We start from the raw sequence: 24,484 nt of genomic DNA, 5'->3' as shown, positions 1-24,484 counted from the left end.
CCTGCTCCCTTCCATATCATCTGTCGACCATGTGTATTAGCACAGTCAGCCTTTATATGACGAGGGAGGCATCTGGTTGCTAGGTGCACTCACTGCTGTTATTTGGCCAGAGTGAGCTGGAAGTTAGGCCATGGGGTAGCAGGCAATCTGGATTGGCCTGGGTGTATCCTCTGCTTCCACATGTGTACTTGGAGTGATGCATGGAGGGAGCATGGACTCTCCACACAGTCTTCATACATGCCATTACTTGCATTTGGTGGTGGCCCACTGGCATGAATGTGCCATTTGTTGCTATGACCCATGTCATTCAGCTTCACCTGTCCTTGATGAGTGGTGTGCAGCAGACATGGTCCACTGGTGTGTATGCCTTCCATGATTAGCATTGCATCCACCCAGGGGGCTGACTGTTAGTAGGGGCTGGGTGTTTTGCCTCTGACTGCTAATGCCATTTACATGATTCCCAGGAGACACAGGCAGAGTATCATGTATGTTTGTAATCTTGACATTTCCATTGAGGTTTATGAAGTGTTGAAATGTTTGCATTTGCATATGCTGTGCAACCTTGCATGCGGCAATGTGGCCTGAGGAGGACGGTAGCGCTATTTGGTCACTTATTCAGCTTAAGTGCGTGACCTATGTGTGTGTATGTGGGTGATTGGTATACTGATGTTGCTATACACAGGGATGAGACTAGAATACTGCACAACATTCAATGACGCAAGACTGGTGTGTGGATGTGTTGAATGACACATGCCAACTGCTGAAACAACAAAGAAGTGCATGGACCATTTCTTTGGTACAGGTCGGTGTGTGTAGTGATGTTGAATGAGAAATATGCATGCATGGTCGTGGCAACTTGTTCACATGTTCACAATGTGTCTGCCCCAGGAGACACCATCCACAGATACAACTTCACTTTCCTCACAGCTATTGCATCTCTCTGTATCTTGCACTTGCACTTACATCCTCGACATCCGAGACGTCACACTGCTGCTTCAACGATCTTGGCAGCTGAATGCACTGACAATAGACGTGACCACGCCTGTTGACAAGATGACGACTGCATCCTAAAGAAGTGGATCCTTCCACCTCTTAATCTGAGCCACTAAGCTCCTCGGATTCGACCACATAGGAGCCTCCACCCCTAAAGACACTCCTGTCCTGATGAAGGCCTACACCATTAGAGCTCACCTAGCTCCACGCAAAATGGTCGAAACACTGTCGTGTTGACATGTATTATATGTTGTTGTTCAACTCTTGATTGTGCCCACACTCTATGGGCCCCCCACCTGTTTATGATTCCGCTGAATTCTCTAAGCTTCCTTCCCAAGGAACCTATAGAGAATGAACAAACTGTACAAGTAGATGTCTAAAATATTGACTACTTGATCATTCGTACTTAGGTACTACACTTGTATGTCCTCAAATGTGAATGTCCTATGTTTTCTGAAAAATACCAGTGTATTACTAAACCACTGCACTTCAAAATAAAACCCTTTTGTGCAGAAGAACAGTTTCATGAGAATTCTGTGACCACCCATACAAGGGGTCACCCACTCAGGGTGTAGCAGTGGTTACTCTTCAGCAGAGATTGACCTGATCTTGCTCATTCGTTTTTTGATATTCTTGCACATCACGGACACACCATCCACAGTTACAACTTCACTTTCCTCACAGCTATTGCATCTCTCTGCATCTTGCACATCACGACAGACAAGTAGTAGTGTTCATGATTATTTTGATTGAGTGTTGTAAAACAGGCATATTTGTAATGGTGAGTGTATTGCTGTACAAGTGGCGGTGTGGGATGTGCAGGGGTGTGTATGATGGTGCTGTGCACAGAGGTGTAGTATGTGTCAGGATTTGGTGGTACATGTGACAGGGGTTGTCGGGGTTGGTGGGAGGAGGAAGGTGTGGAGGAGGATTGGAATGAGGTGAGTGTGAGGTGGGAGTTGGGGTCACTTCCTGGACCTCCCATGCTGTGTTTAGCCTGTGGCTCAGCCTGAGATACCTGTGAAGCCATGGATGCCCGGGAGTCCAAGCTGTCCTCTTCTCCAATGGCTTGGCTGCCTCAAGGCTGAGTGGCACTCCGGCAAGTGGTTGGCCTGCGGGCAGACAGGGGCACACGAGGCAGGGTGCCAGTCACCTGCACAGCCCTGTACACCATCTTGGGTCTCCACCTCTCCATGCTGTGCCTCGCTATCAGCCCCTCCAGTCTTGTTGACTCTCTAGGAGTGCCTTTGTTGATGTCTCTAGGGTGGTGCTCAGACCAAAGACATGTCACTGTATCTCAATGGCCTTCTGATTTGAGATATCATGCCGGGTGGAGATGTTGGCGACTTCCTCTGTGATGTTACACCCTACCTCAGCCACTGTCTCAACCATCAGCTGGTGCTGAACGAATTCGCTGAGCCACTTGGGCTGCTCCACCAGTGATGGTCCAATAGGTTCCAACAGTGATTATGCAGTCTGAGGCTGGGGTGTGGTGGCAGCACAAGCCTGGCCTGAGCTACTTGGGCACTCCACGGGTAAGGCACTGCGTTGGTAGTGAAGGTGTGGCAATGTGAGGTGTGTGAAGTCTCCACTGCTGGTGTAGTCAACAAACTCCTCTGCTTGCATGAGAAGCATGGTGTTCTCAGCCAGCACATCTGGCATTGCCTCCTCTGCCGGCGGAGCAATTCAGATTCCAACGCACCTGTGTCCCGATGTTGATTTGCCATGGTACACCTCCTGTGTGGGGGAGATGTGTTCCCCCTAGTCCTCCTCTTCGTGGGCCTCCTCGATGCATACGACCTGGACAGGCAGCTGTTGTTCTCCCTCCTCACTGTTGTTGGAGCGTTCCCCTGTAGTCACAGTTTTGAAGTGGAAAGGAAAGGAGACATGTCAGTCCATGACATTAAAAGGATGTGTGCACATTAGTGACATTACTTTAGTAAGATATAGCAATATCCTCACTTGCATGTGGCCCTAACACATCTTCCCATTACACCGTCAACCCACTGTTGTCATCCATGTATGAATGACCCCCATAGGTGTTCTGGTGATGCCATTGGCGAGGAATGGTGCATGCATAGGCAACGTGGAAATGTGTCAGGTGTTCGTGTGTGTTGGTATGGTGGCAGCCCCATGATTCATTGCATGGCTATGTGTGTGGGCAAAAGTGTGTTGCATGTGGTTGTCATGTCTGCTGTTTCCATGCGATTTGACGTTGAATGATTAGTGTGTGTGTCAGGGGCTGGATCATGTATGGCATGTCTTGATAGATGGTCGTGTTGTGGTTCAAGTAGGGGTGGTGTGTGATATGTTAATTGTTATCAGAGCTCACGGGGCACATGTGGTGTGGTGGAGTGCTCTCTAAGACGTCCATATGACTGAGATGTGTGTGTGTTTTTATGAAATTGGCGGTGCATGTACTAGTGTTGGTTTCGTCTTCTGTGAGGGATGTTGACTTGTGTGTGGAATGGGACTGGGTGTTCTGTGGACATCTGCCTTCAGGTCTGTATGGGGTGTTTGTTCTGGAGCATGTCCTTTGTGCTATAGGGTGAGGTGGTGTACTTGCAATGGCTATGTGTAATGGCCTGTGTCCGTATATGTTTTGTTCCGTTTGAGACAGTTATATTCATGTTTCAGATGTCCCATGGGTTGTGGAGATACAGATGTGAGTGGTTGTGCAAAGGTGATGTGCTTACCACAGAAGTGTGTGCCTGTTGCTGTGCCTCATATGCCAGTGCATACCTTCTCTGGGATATAATATGATTTGGTATTTATAACGCGCCTGCACACAAGTGTTTCTATGCGCCACAAGACAAGAAGGGGGGACAGAGGGAAGACAGGACAGTGATCCTACTAGGCCTTGTGTCATTCCGATTGTGCAAGTGCGACAACAAAAATGCAAGGGGAAAGGGAGAGGGGGAAGTGTAGATGAGAGGGAAGAGGAAAGTGCAGTCAGGGTAACAAGGCTCTAAGTAAGTGCAGCCAGGGCAGCGCAGCTCTGGGTAAGCGCATGGAGAGCAGGGGACAGTAGGAGTTACAGTTACAGCCCATAAGTGCACAGTAGGCCCGGAGACAGTGCACGAAGACTGGTCATGGACGGGCCTGGTATCCAGTGAGACTCTGAGGGTGCCCGGAGAACAGTCAAGGCAGGCAGACAGGAAGGTTAGCAGGGAAGAGGGAGAGAGAAGGCAGAGATGAAAAGAAAGGTCTTGAGCAGTTTCTGGAACTTCAGGTGGTCCGGCTGAAGTTTGAGAGGGGCAGGGAGGCCATTCCAGAGGGAGCCACCTGCAGGGGAGAGAGATCGACCCCCCACTCTAAGCTTGGAGAAACATCTGACCCTCAGAGAGTTCGAGGTAGCTGAGTGAAGGGCTCTAGAAGGAAGGTATTTAGGCTGAGATAGTTAGATATAGTGCGGGCCCGGCACAAGAAAGCATTGTGGATGATGCAAAAGGTCTTGAACTTGATCCTTGCAGCCATCAGGAGCCAGTGCAGATATTTCAGGGCTGGAGAGACGCAGTCCCTGGGCTTGAGGTCAATGATAAGTCCTATTCTGGATTAGTTGAAGTGGGCGAAGAGTAGAGTTAGGCAGATTGAGAAAGAGGATGCTGCAGTAATCCAGCCTGGAGAGAACCAGAGCTCTGGAGACAGTGAGCTTCTGGGGCAAGGTGAGAAAAGGTACAATACCTCTGAGGAGGTGCAGCTGGAAGTGGGCCTTCTTGGCAAGGTCCTGGATGTGAGGAGAGAAGGAGAGAGTGGATTCGAAGGTGACCCTGAGGTTACTTGCCTCTGAGAAGGGGGAGGGTAGAGGGCCCAAAGAAGGTGTCCATAGTGCGAGAGGGAAAGTGGGAGCAAAGGTCCCAATGAGCAGAATCTCAGTTTTACTGGCATTGAGGCAGAGATCATTGGAGGTGCACCATTTCTGGATCGCGGATAGACAGTCAGGAATGAGTGAGGAAGGAGAGTAGGCTGAGTTAAACCTGAAAGAGAGCTGTGCGTCATCCGTATAGCACTGAGAGTGGGAAGAGAAGGTGGACATTAGGTGGGTCAAAGGGACCAAGTAGACATTGAAGAGCAATGGGTGAGAGGATAGAGCCATGGGGGACACCACAAGTGGAGAGAGTGATGGTGGAGAGAAAGGACCCATGTTGGACCTGGGAGGGTCACTCCAAGAGGAAGGAGGTCAGCCACATCAGAGCCTGATCCATGATGTCCAGCTTCCCTCAGAGACGATGAATCAGTATTGCGTGATTGACTGTATCAAAGGCAGAGGAGAGTTCAAGGAGGAAGAGGACAGTGGTAGAGCTGGAGTCAAGGTTAGAGGGCAGATCTTCACAGGTGTTCAGAAAAGCAGTTTCTGTGACTCTGGCTGCTCTCAAGCCAGACTAATGTTGTGTAGAAAACCAACAGATTCAGCGTGGAGGGTTAGCTGGGAGATGGCCAGCTTTTACAGGAGCTTGCCCAGGAAAGGAGTGATGGAGATCGGGCGATAGTTTGCCTGCCAGGACGGATTGGCAGAAGGCTTTTTTTAGAAGGGGTGCAAAAGGGAATGCTTGGGGATAGAGGGGAAAGATGCAGTGGCGAAAGAGTGATCACAGAAATCGGCCACGGCTGGAGCGAGGGATGCAATGTGGTCCTTGATAGTTCTGGAGGAGCAGGGGTGCACCTGTTTGGAAGACACATTCATAGATCAGACTTGTCTAGAAGCATCATCAGTTGTTATAGGAGACAGGAGGAAATAAGGAGAGAAGGGGGAGAGGCGGCAAAAGGGGACCTGAGAGAGGAAGAGGGGGGGAGAGAAGAAGAGGACAGGATGTCTTCAGTTTTAGTGGTGAAATGAGAGGCCAGAGCCGAGCAGAGGGCCTGGGAGGGAACAGGAGAGGTGGAGACTGCAGTAGGAGTGGCCAGCTTTGTACAGATTTTGAAGAGATCAGCCACAGAGACTCGGCTTGAATATGGACCTACTTTTTGGAAAAGACAGAGAGTCTGTATTGTCTTTGGAGCAGGTGGCATGGCCAGTTTGTCAGAGGCGGCACCCGATGCCTTCCACTTCTGCTCAGCTACCCTGCACTTACTTTTCAGGGCAGCCAAGTTGGAGTCATACCAAGAGTTACATTTGGAGATAGTATTCAGATGGAACCTCATAACAAGGGCAAGGATGTCCAGAGTGTTGGAGATAGAAAGTTGCAGGTTGGCGAGGGCTGTGTCAGAGTAGGAGTCAGCCACAGGAGTAGGAGGAGCAGAGAAGGCGGCCACTGACACTCGCTTCATGGGCAGAATGACCGAGAAGGTAGGTGGCAGTGCTGAGGTGGGCATTGCCTGGGGGACAGGAAGCTTCAGGTGGGAGGAGAGCAGAAAATGGTCAGTCCAAGAGAGAGGAGTAGTGAGATGGTTAGAGAAGGGGATGTCTGAGGAAATGGGAACATCCAAGGTGTGTCGGCACAGTATGTTGGACTAGAGGGTAGAATGGAAAGGGAGAGACAAAGGTTTGTGGAAGAGCCTATAGGAGTGGTCAGCGGCATCTAGGTGGATGTTAAGATCTCTGAGGAGGAGAAGTTGAGAGGAAGAGGCATTCAAAGGAGGAATAGGTCTGCATGGCAATGACAGAAGCAGGAACCCATTCAGGAAAGATCAGGGTCACTCCACCTGCGGGGCCGTTTGCGTCTGGGCTCAGAGAGGATCTTATAGCCGTCAAAGCTTGTGACAGAGATGGCATTGAACCAAGTCTCAGTGAGAGAGAGGCCATCAAGGTCAAGGTCTTCGAGGATGTGACAGATGTCAGGGGAATGTTTGACAGCAGAGCGAGATCTGAAAGTAGCTCCGTGTAGCGGGTTGTCACTTTTGAAAGACTTCCTCCGGGCTGGGGTACAGGAATGGGGTACACCCTGCAGAAGTGACAGAGAGGCCTGAGAGTGGGCCGAGGCAGTAGTCAGAGGTGGCATAGTGGCCAGAGATGAGGTAGAAGTGGTGGCAGGAGAAGGGAGGAAGTTGTTAAGCCGCAGGAGATGCCTATCCAGCAGGAGGATATTGCGCTGAGAGCCTTGGACCATGACAGTACCATTTTGATAGACATTAATGAAGGCTATGGAGGAGTGGAAGGAGTCCAAGAGGACCTCCCATTGGGTGCCGCTATTAATGGGGGAGGAGGAAAAAGGAGAGAGAACAGAGACCATACGAGGGGTCCATAGGTCTGGCGCGGGAATAACGAAGAGGATTTTGGTGAAAGCCAGTCTGGAGGAAGCGCTGATGAAGGTATCAGTGATGGGCAGGCCTGGTTTGGAGACCAGGATATCATTCTTGAACTTTTTCATTTCAGAATTAGTAAGAGGGACAGGGTAGGAGATAGAGTAGCGGTTTGAGAAGATGGGAGAAATTGAGAGCACCACAGAGGGTGGAAGGGTGAAAGAGTGAGAGAAGAAAAGAAGCACACCCTAGAGCTGCCCAACACAGAAAGCACGGGATGGGAGGGTTCACACAGTAGGATGCACACAGGAAGCACAAGCAGGTAACACACCACAACGAGAATGCAGAAAACAGCGTGGATGGAAGACAGAGGGTTGGGGACAGCAGAGATCAACAGCCAACAGGGGGAGCCAGAGGCCACAGCAGTAACCAATAGACCCAACAGTAAACAATAGTGGTCCACAGCAGGGTGTTAAGTTAGAAACAGATATTCAAGTTGAAGAACGTGCACTGCGACAACACCCGGATGCGACTTTCCTAGAAAGAGGGGGAAAAGCGACGTTTGTTAATACAACAGCAATGTAAAATAGCCATATTTGACTTTCCTAGAGAGAGAGGGGAAACGACCTAGATTAGAATACAACAGTAATTCAAAACACCCAGATTCAATTTTCCTAGAGAGAGGGAATAAGGACTTTTTTTTTAATACAACAGCAATGCAAAACACCCATATTCGACTTTCTTAGAGAGAGGGAAAAAGGCCTAATTTTGTAATGCAACAGCAATGCAAAACACCCAGATTCGACTTTCCTAGAGAGAGGGAAAAAGGCCTAGTTTAGAATACAACAGCAATTCAAAACACCCATATTCAACTTTCCTGGAGAGAGGGAAAAGGGCCTAATTTTTTAATACAACAGCAATCCAAAACACCCAGATTCGACTTTCCTAGAGAGAGGGGAAAGGGCGTCGTTTTTTTTAATACCACAATGCAAAACACCCAGGTTCGACTTTCCTAGAGACAGGGAAAAAGGCCAAGTTTCAGCTCTCAGGCTCCGGTCTTCTCATCCCTGTGCGTCAATTGCAACCCAGGGCCTCGTGGTTCTTCTCCGAGAGCTTGGGCTTTGAGTTTGACCCACTGCTTCTCATCTAATCTCTTCTTTTTCAACTCCTCCAGGGTGCATTGCTTGATGCGCAGGGGGTTGATGTCCTGAGTGAGTCTGACCCACTCACCATGATGCTGTCTCTGGGTGTTGCAGTGTCTAAGCATCCGGAGGATCGTGGTCCAGTAGCTGTAGATAAATTCCACCATCATGTACGCTCCTCCTTCAGTGAAGTTCATCTTGTGCCGGACCTCCTTTGCAGCTTCCATCTTTCTGGACACCAGGCCTCTGCAGTGATTGCTGCTACTGGTGTGGTGGTTTATGTAGATTATCAGAGGTGGAGGGATTTGAATGCTAATTAGAATGTGTATGCCATTCTGTTTTGTGTTGTCAGGCACGTTTTGATGCATTGGTTAAGTGAGCGTGTAGGTGTTGGGTCCACCATTTGGTCAGGGCATTCTCTTTTTAAGAGCATGAACTTTGTAGATTGAGGTTCCAAGGGTTATTGATGGGGGTCAAATGTGTGGTCGGTCCGTGTGTGCATTTTGTGTGTTTCTATGTGGGTATGTATTGGAACATGTCTGTGTCGCTGTGTGATGTGTATGTCCTGCCGGTGCTGTGTCTGTGTTGGCCAAGTTGACATGGTCGAAGTAGTCCTGGCATTGATGTTACATTTGGCGGTTGTTACACTATCCTGTGGAGTAATTTCCAATGCTTTGTGGGCGAGTAGGTGGTTGTGTGACTATTTTTTGTGGGTGTGTCAATGGGCGTCTCTCATATTTTGGGTGTGTCTATGGGTGTGTTATGGTTTAGATGGGGGTGCCGGAAGTGTTGCGACTGTGACGCCCCCATAGTGTACGATTGAAGGTATTTACTAATGTGTGTTGAGTGTTGTAATTTAAACCATACACGGTGACGGCAGGGATGTATGGTAAAAGTGTGTGGGTGCATGGGAAAAATGTTTTTGGGTGTAAAGTTGAGATTTGTTTCGTGTTTGGCTGCATGTTTGTTTTCCGTGTTCACTTGTGCAGGCATGTGTTCCGCTGACAGACGTTGTATTGGCTATTTTGTGTCGTGCGTCATTTTTCTTAGTGAATCCTTACATCCTTACATCAAAATTTGTGCAAGGTATAAGTGCCATTTTCAACGTACCTTACACTGCACGTACGATTAAATTACTTTTCACGTAACCTATGTGCAAAAAATGCGTAGGAAGTAAATGAGGGTCCTATATATAAATATATATATATACCTAAAATCGTTTTTATTAATATAAACATTTTTGAGGGTTCATATGCTTCATTGGCACACTTTTGAAACATAGAGCAAACATAGTTTGCATTTTTTTGGGCTCAGGCAGGTATCTCACAAGTACTTTTTGCAGTTGGAAATTCTGTTTAAAAAACACTGGCAAACGTGCCAGACAGACTTTGGATAAAATAATGAAATATAATATCAGGCAGCTGTGCTCCAACTGCAGAGTCATGAATGATATAAAATTGGCAAAAATCTGCCTTTGCAAAAAACAAACAATGGCTTGTGAATATGTGATTGATTTACTGTGCAGTCCCTGGCAAGCTGCCGTTGGTGGCAGGAAAATAGAAAATAATGGAACATCATATTACCAGATTTTACAAGGGCATTTAACATGTATACAATATAACACAAATATGATATTCCCAGTAGCTAATTCTTGTGCCAACATGGCTCCTGGCATTCTCGTACTAAATGTGTGGGTCGTGTGCTTGTGCTGTGATTGAATCATTTGCTTATTTTTTGCTTTGCTTGCCGAATTATATAACAAAAGGAAAAAGGACTGTACAGAATGCTTTTTCTTTTTGTCGAATCACCCTAGACACATTGAAAACTATTTGCACAGTGTCTTGTGAAGGGCTAGACTTAGAGAAATTGATGGGTTAAGGTTTTATCAAATCTGTCAATCAGGTTTGTGCAGGGAGCTGGAAAACAGCAGCACAGTTCTTCCTAGCCCTCACAATTGTCATTGCTCTCACAAAATGTCACAGTAATTGGTTTCAAGGATTGCAAACCAGAAACTGGCAGAAGAGCTTGCAAAGAGGAGCAGAACACGAGGGGGCAGGACCTGATGAGCTTTGGGACAAATGCGGAGTGATGGTGTGAAGCACAGGATGAACCCTATAGTCAGCTGAGAGTAGAGGTGCATTGGCGATATGTTGGAAGAGTCAAATGCTAAAGACACATACCAATACCTCAGAGATGGAATAGGGCAGCATGAAACATGGCCTCCAGCCTTAACTCATTGAAGGGTAGTGATTAAGGGAATTATCCTGAATCAGCCTCCTGGGCATGCAGGGGTGGACTGGGAACCAAAAGAGGCCCTGGAAATCATTTTCAAACTGGCCCCATATCACACATTTTCAGTAAGCCTAACTCCTTTCCTTTGGGTACATTTGGAAATACCACACAAAAGAGGCCCAGGGTACAGCGGCCTACCGGGAAATCTCCAGCGTTCCCAATAGGCCGGTCCAGCCCTGGTGGTATGAGTGACAGGTTTAGGTAAGTCTGACTGCGAAGTGATGGAGTGGGCCACCACACGATGCCTTATTCTTCACTGCCTTTGGTGCCACAGGAAGCAAAGGTTTGTTGCACAAATAATACTATAGCAGTGGCTATCTCCAACTGGCAAAAAGAGGAACAGACACGGATCCCAGAGAGCTCCAAAAGTAAGTTGAAGACAAAAACATTCTGAATTTATTCAATGTTGACCAATTTCACTTATGGCCCAAAAAATGCATATTACTTTCTAATACTATGTGATTTATGAGATGAATGCAGTTCTCCAACTGCTTATGGGCAGAAGGAAAGATTGTTTGTCACTCAGCAACAGTGCACTGTGCACTAATACTCCTCCCCTCTTTCGTACATGCACCCCATCTCCACGTTAATTGGCATCATTTGATGCAATGAACTCTTCTTTAAGTCTGTATGTCCTATTTTCACCTCCTTACAGCTCCCACGTATTCTGTCATATTCCTCAATGTGGGCTTCCCCTCTTTTGTCTGAACATTTACAGTTCAGTTTTCCAGTGCCCGTTCTGTCAACACATTCACATATGTCCTAGTAAACACTAGCCACTGGATCATTCAAATGGACTGAATCACTGTTACCGCGGTGGCGTCCAGTGGAATTTACTCCACATTACAGTGGACAGCTAAATGCACAAACCATCAGCGGTAACAGTAATTCCATGCAATGGAATTACTGCCAAAAAGCAACTGCGGATGGTAATTCCACTAAATGTAGGCAGAATTACTGTTACCACAGGAAATTTGGAGGAATTACTGAACGGTGATTCCGCCGGGGGAATCAGTGCCAAGCGGAAATAGCATCATGCTGCAAATGGAAGCGTAGCGCCGGCCATCTTTTAAAAAAACAATCCATACTGGATCCCCCATTTCCTGTAGCCATCCAAAGGCAGAACTTGTGGCAACCATGTTCTAGGAGAAATGCAAAGGAAAAGGGCCAGAAATGCAGCTGTGAAAGTCAAAATCCAGCAAGGCAGAGCAGCAGGTCCTTGCTGATGAGGACGTGATCCATGCAGAAAAGCTGTTTGTGGCAAGCCAATGGAAAACCTCAGGCCAGAGGAAAAACACCATATGGTCTGACATGAAAGACAAGGTTGTGGCAGTTGGCACCATACAACATGACAACGAGGACTGTTGGAAGATGTAGGGGTCACAGCCTGTTGTCCATCCATCAGTGGGAGACAGCTGCCACAGAAGGCAGCACTGTGGAGCCATTTACACTCAAGCCATGGAAGGAAAAAGTAATCAACATCCTTCACATGGAAGGCATCGAGGGCATAGGAGGAGCCCAAGTGTGAGAAACCAGTCATCCTTAGGATGGTGAGTATGAATGTCACCTCTCCAATGACAATGCATGACCTGACTCCCTAGCTTATACAGGTGGTTTCCTGCATAAGCAGGTAGGCACAATCTCCTGGCCAATAGCCTTCCAAATGTCATTGTGACCAATGGCACAGCAGAAACATGCATGTGCTATCAAAGGTGGGACATCGTGTGCACCTGATTGTGAAAATAGAAATATACCATACCACTTGTAACCCCAGGCAGCCATTAGACACACCCAACTGGGCAGGCCATGGTCACGTGCCAACAGAAACCCATTATGCCCACATCCATCACTGAAACACCCAAACACCAATCAACCCACATAGGAAACACTAAAACCAATGTCTGGTCCGACACATGGAAATTCCATGTGATGAAGCCATCTGCCAATGAGTGCCTGCATACATGATGGGGAAAGTCCCCATGTCACTCAACGACCTACAATGCCCATATCTCCTGCTGGCCCCACTGAGCAATCCACAGATGAAACGTCACACCTTCTCAACGGCCACAGAGCAAGGACCACAAGTTCCATCACATAAAGGGTCCAGTTCGACCCAGTCCTGGCGCCTTTGGCGCCAGGATCATGAGAAAGTGTGCTCTGCACACATTTATTCTGGTGCAAGTGCTATTTCCTCACCTGCAGGGCCTCCACGTGCATTCAGGTCGGGTGTAGCCGTAGGAATACATTGGGCTGCATGTGCAGCATCTTCTGGGGGTGGCAGGGTGGGGCCACAAGGCAGAGCAAAGAGGCGTGGCTGGGACCAGGCTATTTAAGCCTGCCCCGTCCACATGCAAGCGCTTCGCGTTAGTCTGCTTATAGCAGCGTAACGCTCACTGCCACCTGAAGCGCATCTTACCTGATTCCAGCAATACCACTGTCTGAATCACATCTTACCTGATTCCAGCAGTACCATCGTCTGAAGCAAATCTTACCTGATTCAGCAATAACCATCGCCTGCAGCGCATCTTACCTGATTCCAGCAATAATAATCGCCTGCAGCACATCTTACCTGATTCCAGCAATACCATCCCCTGAAGTGCATCTTACCTGATTCCAGCAGCCACCGCAGTCGGAGCGCATCCTTACCTGGTCCCGGCTTCCAACACTTACTCGGGATCCCATCTTCGGCCAGCATCCTCACGGATCCAGGCATCCATCACCCACTGGCAGATCTTCAGATAGTAGTGTCCTGACTGACTTCGCCGGGCCATCCCTGCAAGAGAAATGGACAAACAAGGTTAGAAACAACATAAAGACATTACAGTAAGGTAGCGCGCAACACAATCCTTGGGCTTGACCTTAGAACCAAACTTACCATCTATTGGGACATCGTAAACTCCTCAGGCCTCCATTGGGGCTCGCTTCCAGCACCACAATTCTGCTGGGCTTATCATCACCTATTGGGGAGAAGGAAAGACATTACAAGGGATACGGGCAATAATCACAGAAAAAAGACATTGCAAAAGCATACAGACAATAATCATTGTTGAAGAACACTTACATTTGAAGTGGATCAGGCACAGCCGGTCTGGGCTGCCACGCACATGGACCAGTGAAGAAACTAGGTCTATCTAAGGCGCCCCTGCAGTGAGAAGCAGGATGGAGAGCTCACCATCATAAATAAACAGGTGAGAATATATGGGTAGGCGCATGCTCACCACATTCTGGGAAGGAGGGTTCGAGGGAAATCACAGCCACATCACAGCATTCTCACTGCCTCTCGTATTCTCAGGGGCAGTATCAATAACCAGCGCAGTCCACAACACAGGAGCAGGGGAAGAAGCCTGACCCAGGGGAGCCAGTTCCAGGGAGGGCTGCAACCGTGCCCCAACGTCCCTGCAGAGACCAGGTGAGCGTAACACACCTAACACTGTGTTAAATGAAAAACAGGCCTCAAATCAGCCAAGTTGTGTGTGCCTCAGAGGCTATATGCGGTAATAGTATGCTACAGATCCTCCAGTACGTTAACCCACCATCATCCCATGTGCCTCTGTCAGCATCCATCATAGTTCACAAATGTCTTTCAATGCCATGTACAAGTACTCAAAATGAGTGACTGCATATCATTCATCAACCAACAGGTTCACAGTCGTCCCAGGGAGATGAATCCAGCCCAAGTAAGTGATCAGGCACCTTTACAGCTGCAAGCCCCTCTGCCTCCACCCCTGCACCCCGCAGCCATGGCACATGGTGGAAGACACCTGGAAAGAAAAGCCCTGCCACAAACTACAGCAGTATGCCAACTGCATAAGCAGCCACTCTGCAACGGTGTCCGGTCAAATGTTGGAAAAAAAAGGATCGTATGACTTTTTGATCGAAAACAAAAGGACCGAAAAAAAGGATCGAATTTTTTTTAATTTATTAATTTATATATTTTTTTAGTTTAGCATGTATAAAAACCCTTTTTTATAAAAAGAAAATGGGGGAGCGGGGGGAACTCCCCCTAAAAAAATAAAAATTAAAAAAATAATCCGATCCTTTTTTTCGGTCCTTTTACTGTTGAAAAAAAGGCATTCGAGCCTTTTGTTTTAAACTTTTAACCTAGAACCCTCTGCAACCATCCCACCTTGTGTGGCTACAGACCCCACTGACAGTGATGCCGATGTCACTGCTGGCCCACTACCTGCCTCCAGTACATTGAAGCAGCAAACCCACCTGCTGCCAAAGCCACTTTTCTGCCCACTCCTGTGTGGAGACATGATGACTCTCATACCACCACAGCCACCCATTAGGTTACACAGGCAACCACAATCCTGGTCCTGACTCCCCCTCCTCTCCAGAGTCATTGATTGAATGCCGCCAGCATCGTGACTGTGACGCAGGGACAGATGAAGATGACATTGGAACAGTGGCGGCAGATGGTAGGGCGGACGGGCCCCCTAGCAACAGCCCCAGCACTGTACACACCTGTGAGAGTTTGCTACAACATTACCTGGAAGCCATATGCAGAAGGTTCAACATGCTTGAACAATGCCAAAGCATATAGAGACCATAGCTGTTCTGCAAGCCCAGCACCTACAGACGATCTGGAGGAGTGGGCTAGAGGGTTAGAGGGTTAGGGCGCTGACAGAGGCAATCTCTGAAGGTGCAGAAGTCATGCAGAGGACTCTTCTCCTCACTCTACTGCACATCTGGGGCCAGGAGTCTGAGGCTTCCGCCTGTGTCACAAATGCAGCGCGCCCACTGGCTGGCAGCCTCCATTGCCACTCTCTAATGAATGTGGCACCCACACAGGCAGACCAAGGTGCCATGCCCAAGAGGGCACTGCAATTAGACTGTAATTGACTTGTCATTCATACCGGGCACAAGGGAAGTGGGTGGGCATGAGTGTTGGGGAATGAGGGCGGTGTGAGGGCATGGGGACGGGTGCTTCTTTCTATACAAAATACATTTCATTTACACTTGAACAGATGTGAGGATGTTGATTTGTGAGTGGGTTTGATAAATTTAATATGTGGATATATGTCAATGTGTGAGGCATGTGCAATCAAATGTGCTCAAAAGAAATTGTCAATCAGTTCTTTCCAACCAAGACATCCGCTCCTGCCTTCTTCATGTTCACTGTTTGGCAGCAAATGGTCCCCAGTGTGTCATCATTCTCTGGAGGAGCCCAGTCGACATCTGCGACAGGTGAAGATGTCGTTTTATGCACATGTCCCGCATAATGGCACGCACTAATACTATTTTGCCCTCCTTGTCTGCCTTATTTATCAGGGTGCCTCCTGTCTGATGGAGATACTGGAAGCTTCCCTTCATTGGGCCAAAGGTGTGCTCTATGCGGAGCATGGTCCTTATGTGTGCCTTGGTGTAGGCTCTTCCTGTGGTGTGCATGGGTTCCAGACAGGTCTCTTCCGCCACAGCAGCTGTAGATATCCAGAGTCCCCTGCAAAGGCAATGGACATAGCTGTTGGTTACAGAAATAGGAGGAAGTGTGGCATTTGGAAATTACATATTGATCCACAGTCTTTGATCTTACCATACCGATGGCACATTTGGGATCACGATGGTTGTCTATCTCTACATTATTTGATGTCTCATGGACTATGGGGGGACATGTGCACTATCACTCTGAGGATCACGCTTTCACACATCACTGAACAACCAGGCGTAACAGCCATACACTGTAACTGGATTTTCAAGTTGTCTGTGGAAGTCCTGTGCTGGGCTCTCGTGCATGTGCTCTGAGAAGCGTACTGGCTATATTGTGAACTTTGTGTTGGCGTGCCTGCTCTTGAGACATTACATTCATGGATTGCAGCGTACATGCCATCACTGCTTGTTTGTGCTATGCTGCCATTGTGCATTGGTAAACTGCTGTTTCCTCTGTAGGTATGGTTTCCCTATGCATTATGATAGTAGTTCACTGTAGTTCACTCTTAGTGGATATCTTACTTCCTTTTGGATAATGCCTTCCTGTCATGCTACTGAGTTGTCCTGCAGGGCCTTGTCCTTTGGGTTGGTGATTATAATGTGTTAGAGGGCAGATCCTTCATGGACAGGGCTGTGGCAGGGCATACATTGAATTGTCAATTTAATGGGTGTCTGCCCCAGGCCCTTGTTGGGCCATTTTCACTTGTGAAGCACGTATGTGATGTGTGATGGCACTTGTACTTACCCAGGATCCAGGTCTGTGGGTCACCATGTAGGCAGGCTATGTACTGTTCCTCAAGACCAGGCCATCATGGGTGAAACCTGGGAAGTGGGCACAGCAGTGTTTCAATGTGAGGTCTGCATCACAGGTCACCTGTGCATTCAGGGAATGATGTTTCTTCCAATGCCTGAGTGGCCACCAACGTCACATGTGTGCAGTCCAGAGCTGCAATGATGATGGGGAAGTGGGCAAGTGCATGGAATCATGCCTTTGTGGCATTTACCTGTGCAGAGTGGTAGGCGGGCAGATATGCTGGGGGAATACTGCACGAGTGCATCAAGCCCGTGGCCAAGCATGATATGTGTGTGTCGTGTGAGAGACGTGTGAGGCCTCCTAGAAACACTTTGGTAGACTCCTGGGAGGAAAAACTAGGAATTCTGTCCCCTGCCCTGATCACATGACAAAGGCCTAACAATCATTTTTCATTGCTAGAGGGTGTGTTGCTGTGATGGTCAAAAATGCAAGCAGGCTTCACTTGCACTGCACCTGAGCAAGCTCGAGTGAGGTTTTAGATGGCTTTCAGCAGGCCAACCAACACCCCGAGAAAGGTAAAAGGAGGGTTTGTGGTTTTCGTGTCTTAAGCTCTGAATCAAAAGGTGCATGTCTTGCTGATCCCCTAGCACTTCCGTCAGAGCAAAGCATGGGGTTCTCACAAAGCTCCACCCCCTTCCCTAATATGCCATTCCCCGGTCCGAGTAGTACACCATTTACAATGTATCTTGTTGAGAGAAAGAGAAGAGAGATAGAGAGAAAGAAAAAGAGAGAGGCAGTGAGAGGGATGGAGACAGAGAGAGACCGAGACAAGGTGGAGGATGGGTTTGACAGTTGCAAAGCAAGAGAAACTCGATTTTCTGCACAGGCCAATAGTAGGACTGAGGAAAGGAGGCCATGTTGTGATTCGTTATACCTTTTCATGCCTTGCTATGCATTTAAATACTTTGTTCTGAATCATATGACTTGTCATGCCTTTTCATTTTCAATGTTATGCCACATTAGACCTTTCTGTGCAATGTTAGCCTCTGTCATGCTTTGCCGGGTTATGTTATGTATGGGCTTCCCTTCTGACATTCCACTTACACGTTATAGAAATTTCAGTCGCAACACCACACAGTCATACAAGAAGTAACAATGAAACCTGGCCGGAAAAACACTAATCAACTGACATAGCAAACAATACACTGCATTGCAACCATATTATTACCATACTGGCCCACACTTCTAAGGATCAGCCTACTATATTCTGCCGAATTGGTATGCTCCTTTACTTGTAATGTTAAATTCATTCCCATTTGCAAATAATATATAAGCTCCAAACGCCTATCATTCTGCAATGTCGTACTCAAGTAATCAAATAGGTACACAGGATCCTATTTATATGTACCACATCTTACTCCACCAATAGGAACATAGATTATATTATAAAAGAAGGATAAGATGGTAAACTTTCTCTACTTCCACCCCTTCTTCTCCCCCAACGATTAGACACCTCTGACAGATTCTCCGGCACTACAGGTCTTGACAACATAGACTGCGTGCAACATTCCAAATTTCAAAAAACATTTTTGTTTAATACAGAATATTTAAATTAAAACATAAGATACTACCCACACCTAAACACAGTGTACAAAACTGCCACTAAAACCTACAAAATCTAAAAAGCTAAATTTCAAATAAACCACTTACAAATGGACACAGACGAAATCACATATCACAGTACATAGAAAAAACCTAAATGTGTCACTAAAACAACATATAATCCCAACATGTTTCTGTTCTTTAAAGCCCCTTTCGGGCGAACATTCTTCAGGGGAACCTTTAAAACATCCACTATTCTTCTCAACACCGTGTTGAATGGGTAGCTTCATTGGCCCGAGGAGATGCAAACCAATGTGCTCCGTAAGGGACCAAGAGGGGAGTGGAAACATGTGTTGGCACAAGTGGAAACCCACCCAGAATTCCTAGATCTGATTATACAACTGGACCGCTGCTTGTCAGAAAGAAAAGCCAACCACTCTTGCTACGATACATTCCCCCTGCACCTTCACTCAAAAGAAGCGCCCGCACACCGAAGCAGCAAACCTGAATTTGAGCCAAGGTATTTGGACAGCCTACAGGGTTCTATTACAAAAGAGGAATGAGAACACCGGCGACAAGTTCTCTGCCTCTATTGTATTAAGGTGAGCCACTTTTTATGGGAATGTCCAGACAAACCACACCGGAATGCAGTGGAAGTGTAGGGAGGTGAACCCAAAATGGTCACACCATGAAACGAAGAAGACTGACAAACCAAAGGGTTGGCTTGTTGAGTCCACAGGAGATACAGGTCTCACACTTCAATGTTTCCAGTCACTATGATTACAAATGCCATATGTAACAAATGCGTTACAAATGCCATATCATATCATATCATATGATCCTCCAGAACCAAGCCCAGCGATTGGACTGGAGGCCTACATCGATTGCAGGGTGGTAGGAAATTACATGGCCATCCATCTAGCCAGTCAGTTGCATGTACCCACTCGTCCCAAGACCACACCAGAGAATATAAGGGCAGTGGATGGAACGCACTTGAAGTCCGGCCCAGTGACTGCTAGTACCAAAGAGGTAACACTGCTTTGCCAAGATCACCATCATGAGACCATCATATTTACCTGATCAGTGCTCCTCAGTTTCGGATCATTCTAAGAATCCCCTGGTTGGAGCAACATAACGCCAGAATAGACTGGTGAGAAAGAACCCTGACCTTCACAACATCACGTAGGGACACATGCCACATGGACACCAAGAATCAATCTGTAGCACTTACCATTAAGCCATCCTTTAGGGAAGACTGCACCTTGGGAATGGTGGGAGAGTTGCCAAGTGAGTACCAGGACTACAGGGTTGTGTTCCAGAGGACAAGGCCAACATGTTACCACCACAGTAACCATATGACTGTCAAATTGATCTAGTTCCAGACACCCAGATTCCTTGTAGTGGTATTTATGCCCTTCCAGCCCCATATCTCGATCAGTATTTTACCAATGGCTTCATCAGACCATCCAAGTCACCAGTAGCTTCTCTGCTCTTCTTTGTCCCAAAGAAGGAGGGGGACATAAGAACATGTATTTATTACTGGGCTCTGAACCAGATCACAATAAGAAAATGATACCTACTCCCTCTTATCCCGGTGCTCTTGTATAAGGTGAAGGACGCAGCAGTAAATAAGAAGCCCGACCTACACAGGGCTTAACATCTTGTGTGCGTAAAGGAAGGGGATGAGTGGAAGACGGCCTTCTACAAGAAGTTTGGGCTCTTTGAATACCAAGTCATACCCTTTGGACTCTGCAATGCCATGGCCGCCTTCCAATATTTCATGAATGATATGTTGAGGGAACTAATGGACGTGGTGCCATCTTCTATATAGATGACATGTTGATTTACTCCAAAACCATCCATGAACACATGACACACTTGTGGGTAGTGCTGGAAAGGCTGCGACAACACTGTCTCTTCACCACGTTGGAGAAGTGTTTGTTGCACATACGCATGATGGAATCCCTGGGGTTCGTCCTGATACCCAAAATCATTGTCATAACAGGAAGGTTGAAGCCATCCTTCAATGGCCATTTCTCGCATCAGTTAAAGCAGTCCAGAGTTTCTTGGGTTTCACCAACTTTTACCAGTGTTTTATCCTGGGGCTTTCAGTGGTGCTTCACCCAATCACCTCGTACTGAGTAAGAACAGGACATTTGCTTGGAAGTAGAAAGCCAAACACACTTTCAACACCTTAAAGGCGTACTTCATGGCTGCCACCATGTTGCTACATACCAACCCCGAACAGCCCCTTGTGGCAGAAACTGATGCTTCTTATGTGGCCACCGGAGCGGTTGAGACCCGAAAACAGGAGCCCTTCACCCAGTGACCTTTTTGCATAAGAAATGTTCACCACCGGAATTGAACTACTCCATCATGGACAAGGAGCCTCTAGCCACCAAATCAATTTTCAACGAATGGAAGCACCATCTACTCAGCGCCAAAAACGTTCTGACTGTCATTACAAACCATAGTAACCTGCAATTCCTGAAGTTTGCGAGAGTGCTTCAAGCATGTCTGCTCGGTTGGACACTCTTCTTTTCTGAGTTTGATCTTATCCTCACATACCAACGACAAGGCTGATACCCTCTCCCAGTTAGACCTAAGCAAGGAAGAAGAGGAAAGGACACAGTCCAACCCTGTCATACCTGCTGAATGGACCATAGGGCGGTCAGAGGAAAGGAGGACATTTGCAAACCTCAGGTCTTCCAAGGACCTGGACCTGTGGGTTAACGCACAACAAGAACGTAGCGAAAAGGATGGGTTATCCTATAATCTGGACTGTTTGTAGCTGCGCAGTGTGGGTTTCCAATAATGAGTTCTATGAAGGTACCATGACACCCTGCTGGCAGGTCATCTCGGGATGAAAAGAGGCTTGCAAAGGTCCAACACGGTTATTGGTGGCCCACACTTATCAAGGATGTCACAAGATATGCTTCAACCTGTTCCACTTGCATCCAGTGCAAGCCTCACAGGCCTTTGCAACCCTTGCTGATACCTCAATTTCCCTGACACACTGTCAATGGATTTCATCACAGAACTACCCCCCTGTCGAGGGTACAATACCATCTTAGTGGTGGTAGATCAACTATCCAAGATGGCTCATTGCATCCCCCTGAAGGGCGTGCCCATCCCTGTCCTCCTTGCACAGACCTTCCTGAAGCAAGTCATCCGCCTCCATGGGATCCCATCTGTTATCATCTCAGATCGAGGAAGCCAGTTTCTCTCCTGCATGTGGTCAGAGCGTTGCAGAGTCATTGTAGCCCAGATACATATTTGCCTATCCACAAGCTATCATCTGCAAACAGATAGGTAGACAGAGAGGGTGAACCAGACCCTAGAACTGTATCTCCACTGTATGCTTTCCCAGACAGAATCAGAATAACACTCCTCACATGTCGACGGAACACTCCATATTGCCTACTGCACGGATGGCACCAGAGGACCTCTGTTCACGACCCTGTTGAGCACTCCTAGTTGACTGCGGTCCAAATCTTCAATGCAAACATCCACTGTAGACTAGCACAAGCCAAAACCAATCTGCAGCACACCAAGAACACGTACAAGTGCTTTGCCGACCAGTCTCGCAGACCAGCCCCGAATGACCAAGTAGGAGACCAAGTATGGTTGGCCACCAAAAACATTCACTTGAAAGGCCCCTGGATATTTCTTCCCAGGTACATCATTCTATTTGCAATAAGTGCCATGATTGGTACGGTCACAGTATGGCTCAACCTCTTTCCATGTATTCCTATTTAAGTCAGTATGCCCCACTCTGGGTTCGACCACAGTGTCTCAACTGGAACTGATTATTGGCGGACCTGAATATGAGGTACGTGTCATCCTAGACTCCAAAAGTGTAAGGGGAATCCTCCACTGCCTCTTAATTGGAAAAGCTATGGGGTGGTCGATCGTTCATGGGGATCTCCCTCTGGCATACATGGAGCATGCCTGGTTAATCGTTTCAACAGGGAACATGCCAAGAAGCCAGGACCCAGAGAGAGACTGTTAGGGGAAGTGCTGTCATGCCCTTTGTGTGCCAAAACCCCCTACACTTACTGTAGGGCATTCTGAGCAAAGCTCACCCGACACACACATGCACTGACCCCGAGGGGGCCAAGTGATGAAGCGGCCTGATGGGTTGCTGTATGTGGGCCTGGTGGGCAAAACTAGTTACGAAACCATGGCAGGATGATCCTGCTTCTCTTGCCTCCGACATCCCATGAGATTCCTCAATTTCACAGGATCAGTAAATCTCGGCAGCCATTTTGCTGGGTGAGGCTATATAAGCCTCGCCCATCCCTTAGCCCGTGCTTAGTGTTGCTTTCCAATAAATGCTCATAAATGCGGTTGCAGCCCCGGTGCCCTGACCCCTCCTTCTAAATACTTACTGGCTCCAGCTCTGCTCCAGATACACCTGTCTCCATCGCGTTCATTCTAATCTTCATCCTGCAAGAAAGAAACAATAAGGTCATTAAACGACATCCAGATAAGCGTAAAACTGTAATAAGGGAAAGAGACTTGGGGAAGAGTTTGAGAAAAAAACAAAGAAGATGTGCAGACTTGGGGCAGGACCAATGGCGGCTGCTATAATAGGGCGTCTGGGCACCGCTCCCCCCACAAAAGCAGAAGCTAAAAGAAATTCATTAGAAGCCCCCACAAAGAGCAGAAGCTAAAAGAAATTCATTCGAAGCAGCAGCATTTGCAGCTTTTCCTTTGCCAACAGCGTGGGGGCGCTGTGGCAACAATACAGTGTTGTATAGGGCCGGGCCAGCTTTAACAGCGGGGCGCGTCCCGTTTTACACTGTTTTTTTCAATAGTAGAGTGCGTGGAGCTTGTAGCTCCACTCACTCTACATAAGCCCCTTTAATTTGCAGGCTGGCGGGGCACTTGAGGGGTGGCCCCGTCAGTATAAAATGTGCGCAAACAGCGCACTGATGAGAGGAATTGAATTCCCTCCCTCGAGTCCTTCCTGCATGGATACAGTAATGTCATTGGCTGTTTGCCAGCCAATGACAACCCTTGCATTGGCTGGCAAACAGCCAATGACATTACTGTATCTATGCAGGTCACTGGCGCAGTCTTTCTTTCATGACGACGACACCAAGAGAGCTGAGCTGCTGCCCTGCCCTGCCCTTTGCAGACCACCAGCCCAGCAGAGACGGCCTGGTCCACGAGCTTGCCAGCGGCGCCGGACCCGGTAAGTACTGTGTGTAATTGTTGTTTGTTGTGTGTTTGGGCCCGTAACACCACGGCCCCAGTCAGCACTGAACGACGTGTAGGCCAGGGCGTAGCCCGGCCTACACGTCTTTCAGTGCTGCTGACTGCTGTAGCAACTTGGGGACTTCTCTGTCCCACTCCCCGGGCCCACTACCACAAAGGCGGGGGCCGCCTGGCCTGGGCCTTTCTTTACCCGATCCGTGCGTGGCCCAAGGGCCTTGCGCCACGGACCGTGATAAAGCAAGGCCCAGGCAGGCGTGCAGCTGAACGTAGCGATACTAGCGAATCGCTGGACCGGACATTAGGGAAATTGCTCTGCTTTTCCCTGCATGACACCACTCTGCCGGAGCTCTGCTCTCTTTAGCTAAGTACACTCAAATATGATTGTCACACAGTGTGTGAGTGACAATCATATTTGAGTGTACTTAGCTAAAGAGAGCGGAGCTCCGGCAGAGTGGCCAACGATATGATGGCTGGGGGCATGCTCAGCACATCCAGTTTCTTTGCAGCAGCTCCGGGGTGCCTGCCCGCAGTGACTGCTTAGGTAAGGAAATGGGGCACATATGCAATGATGGTGATTGTTCGCAGTGCTTCCCATATGGTGCATGTTATAAAACATATTCGTGTTTTAAGACGAGGCACACTGTGGAGGTATTCCTCTGGTAATGGGGTTTGGTTGACACACTATGGATGGATTCCTCTGGTAATGCTGTTTGGTCGGCACACTGTGGAGGGATTCCTATGGTAATGCTGTTAGGTTGGCACACTGTGGAGGCATTCCTCTGGTAATGCAGTTTGGTTGGCACACTGTGGATGGATTCCTCTGGTAATGCTGTTTAGTTGGCACACTGTGGAGGCATTCCTCTGGTGA

The sequence above is a fragment of the Ambystoma mexicanum genome, chromosome 1q (assembly GCF_040938575.1).
Source record: "Ambystoma mexicanum isolate Mex_15411 chromosome 1q, UKY_AmexF1_1, whole genome shotgun sequence".
NCBI classification, from domain to species: Eukaryota; Metazoa; Chordata; class Amphibia; order Caudata; family Ambystomatidae; genus Ambystoma; species Ambystoma mexicanum.
This window is presented reverse-complemented; position numbering follows the sequence as displayed.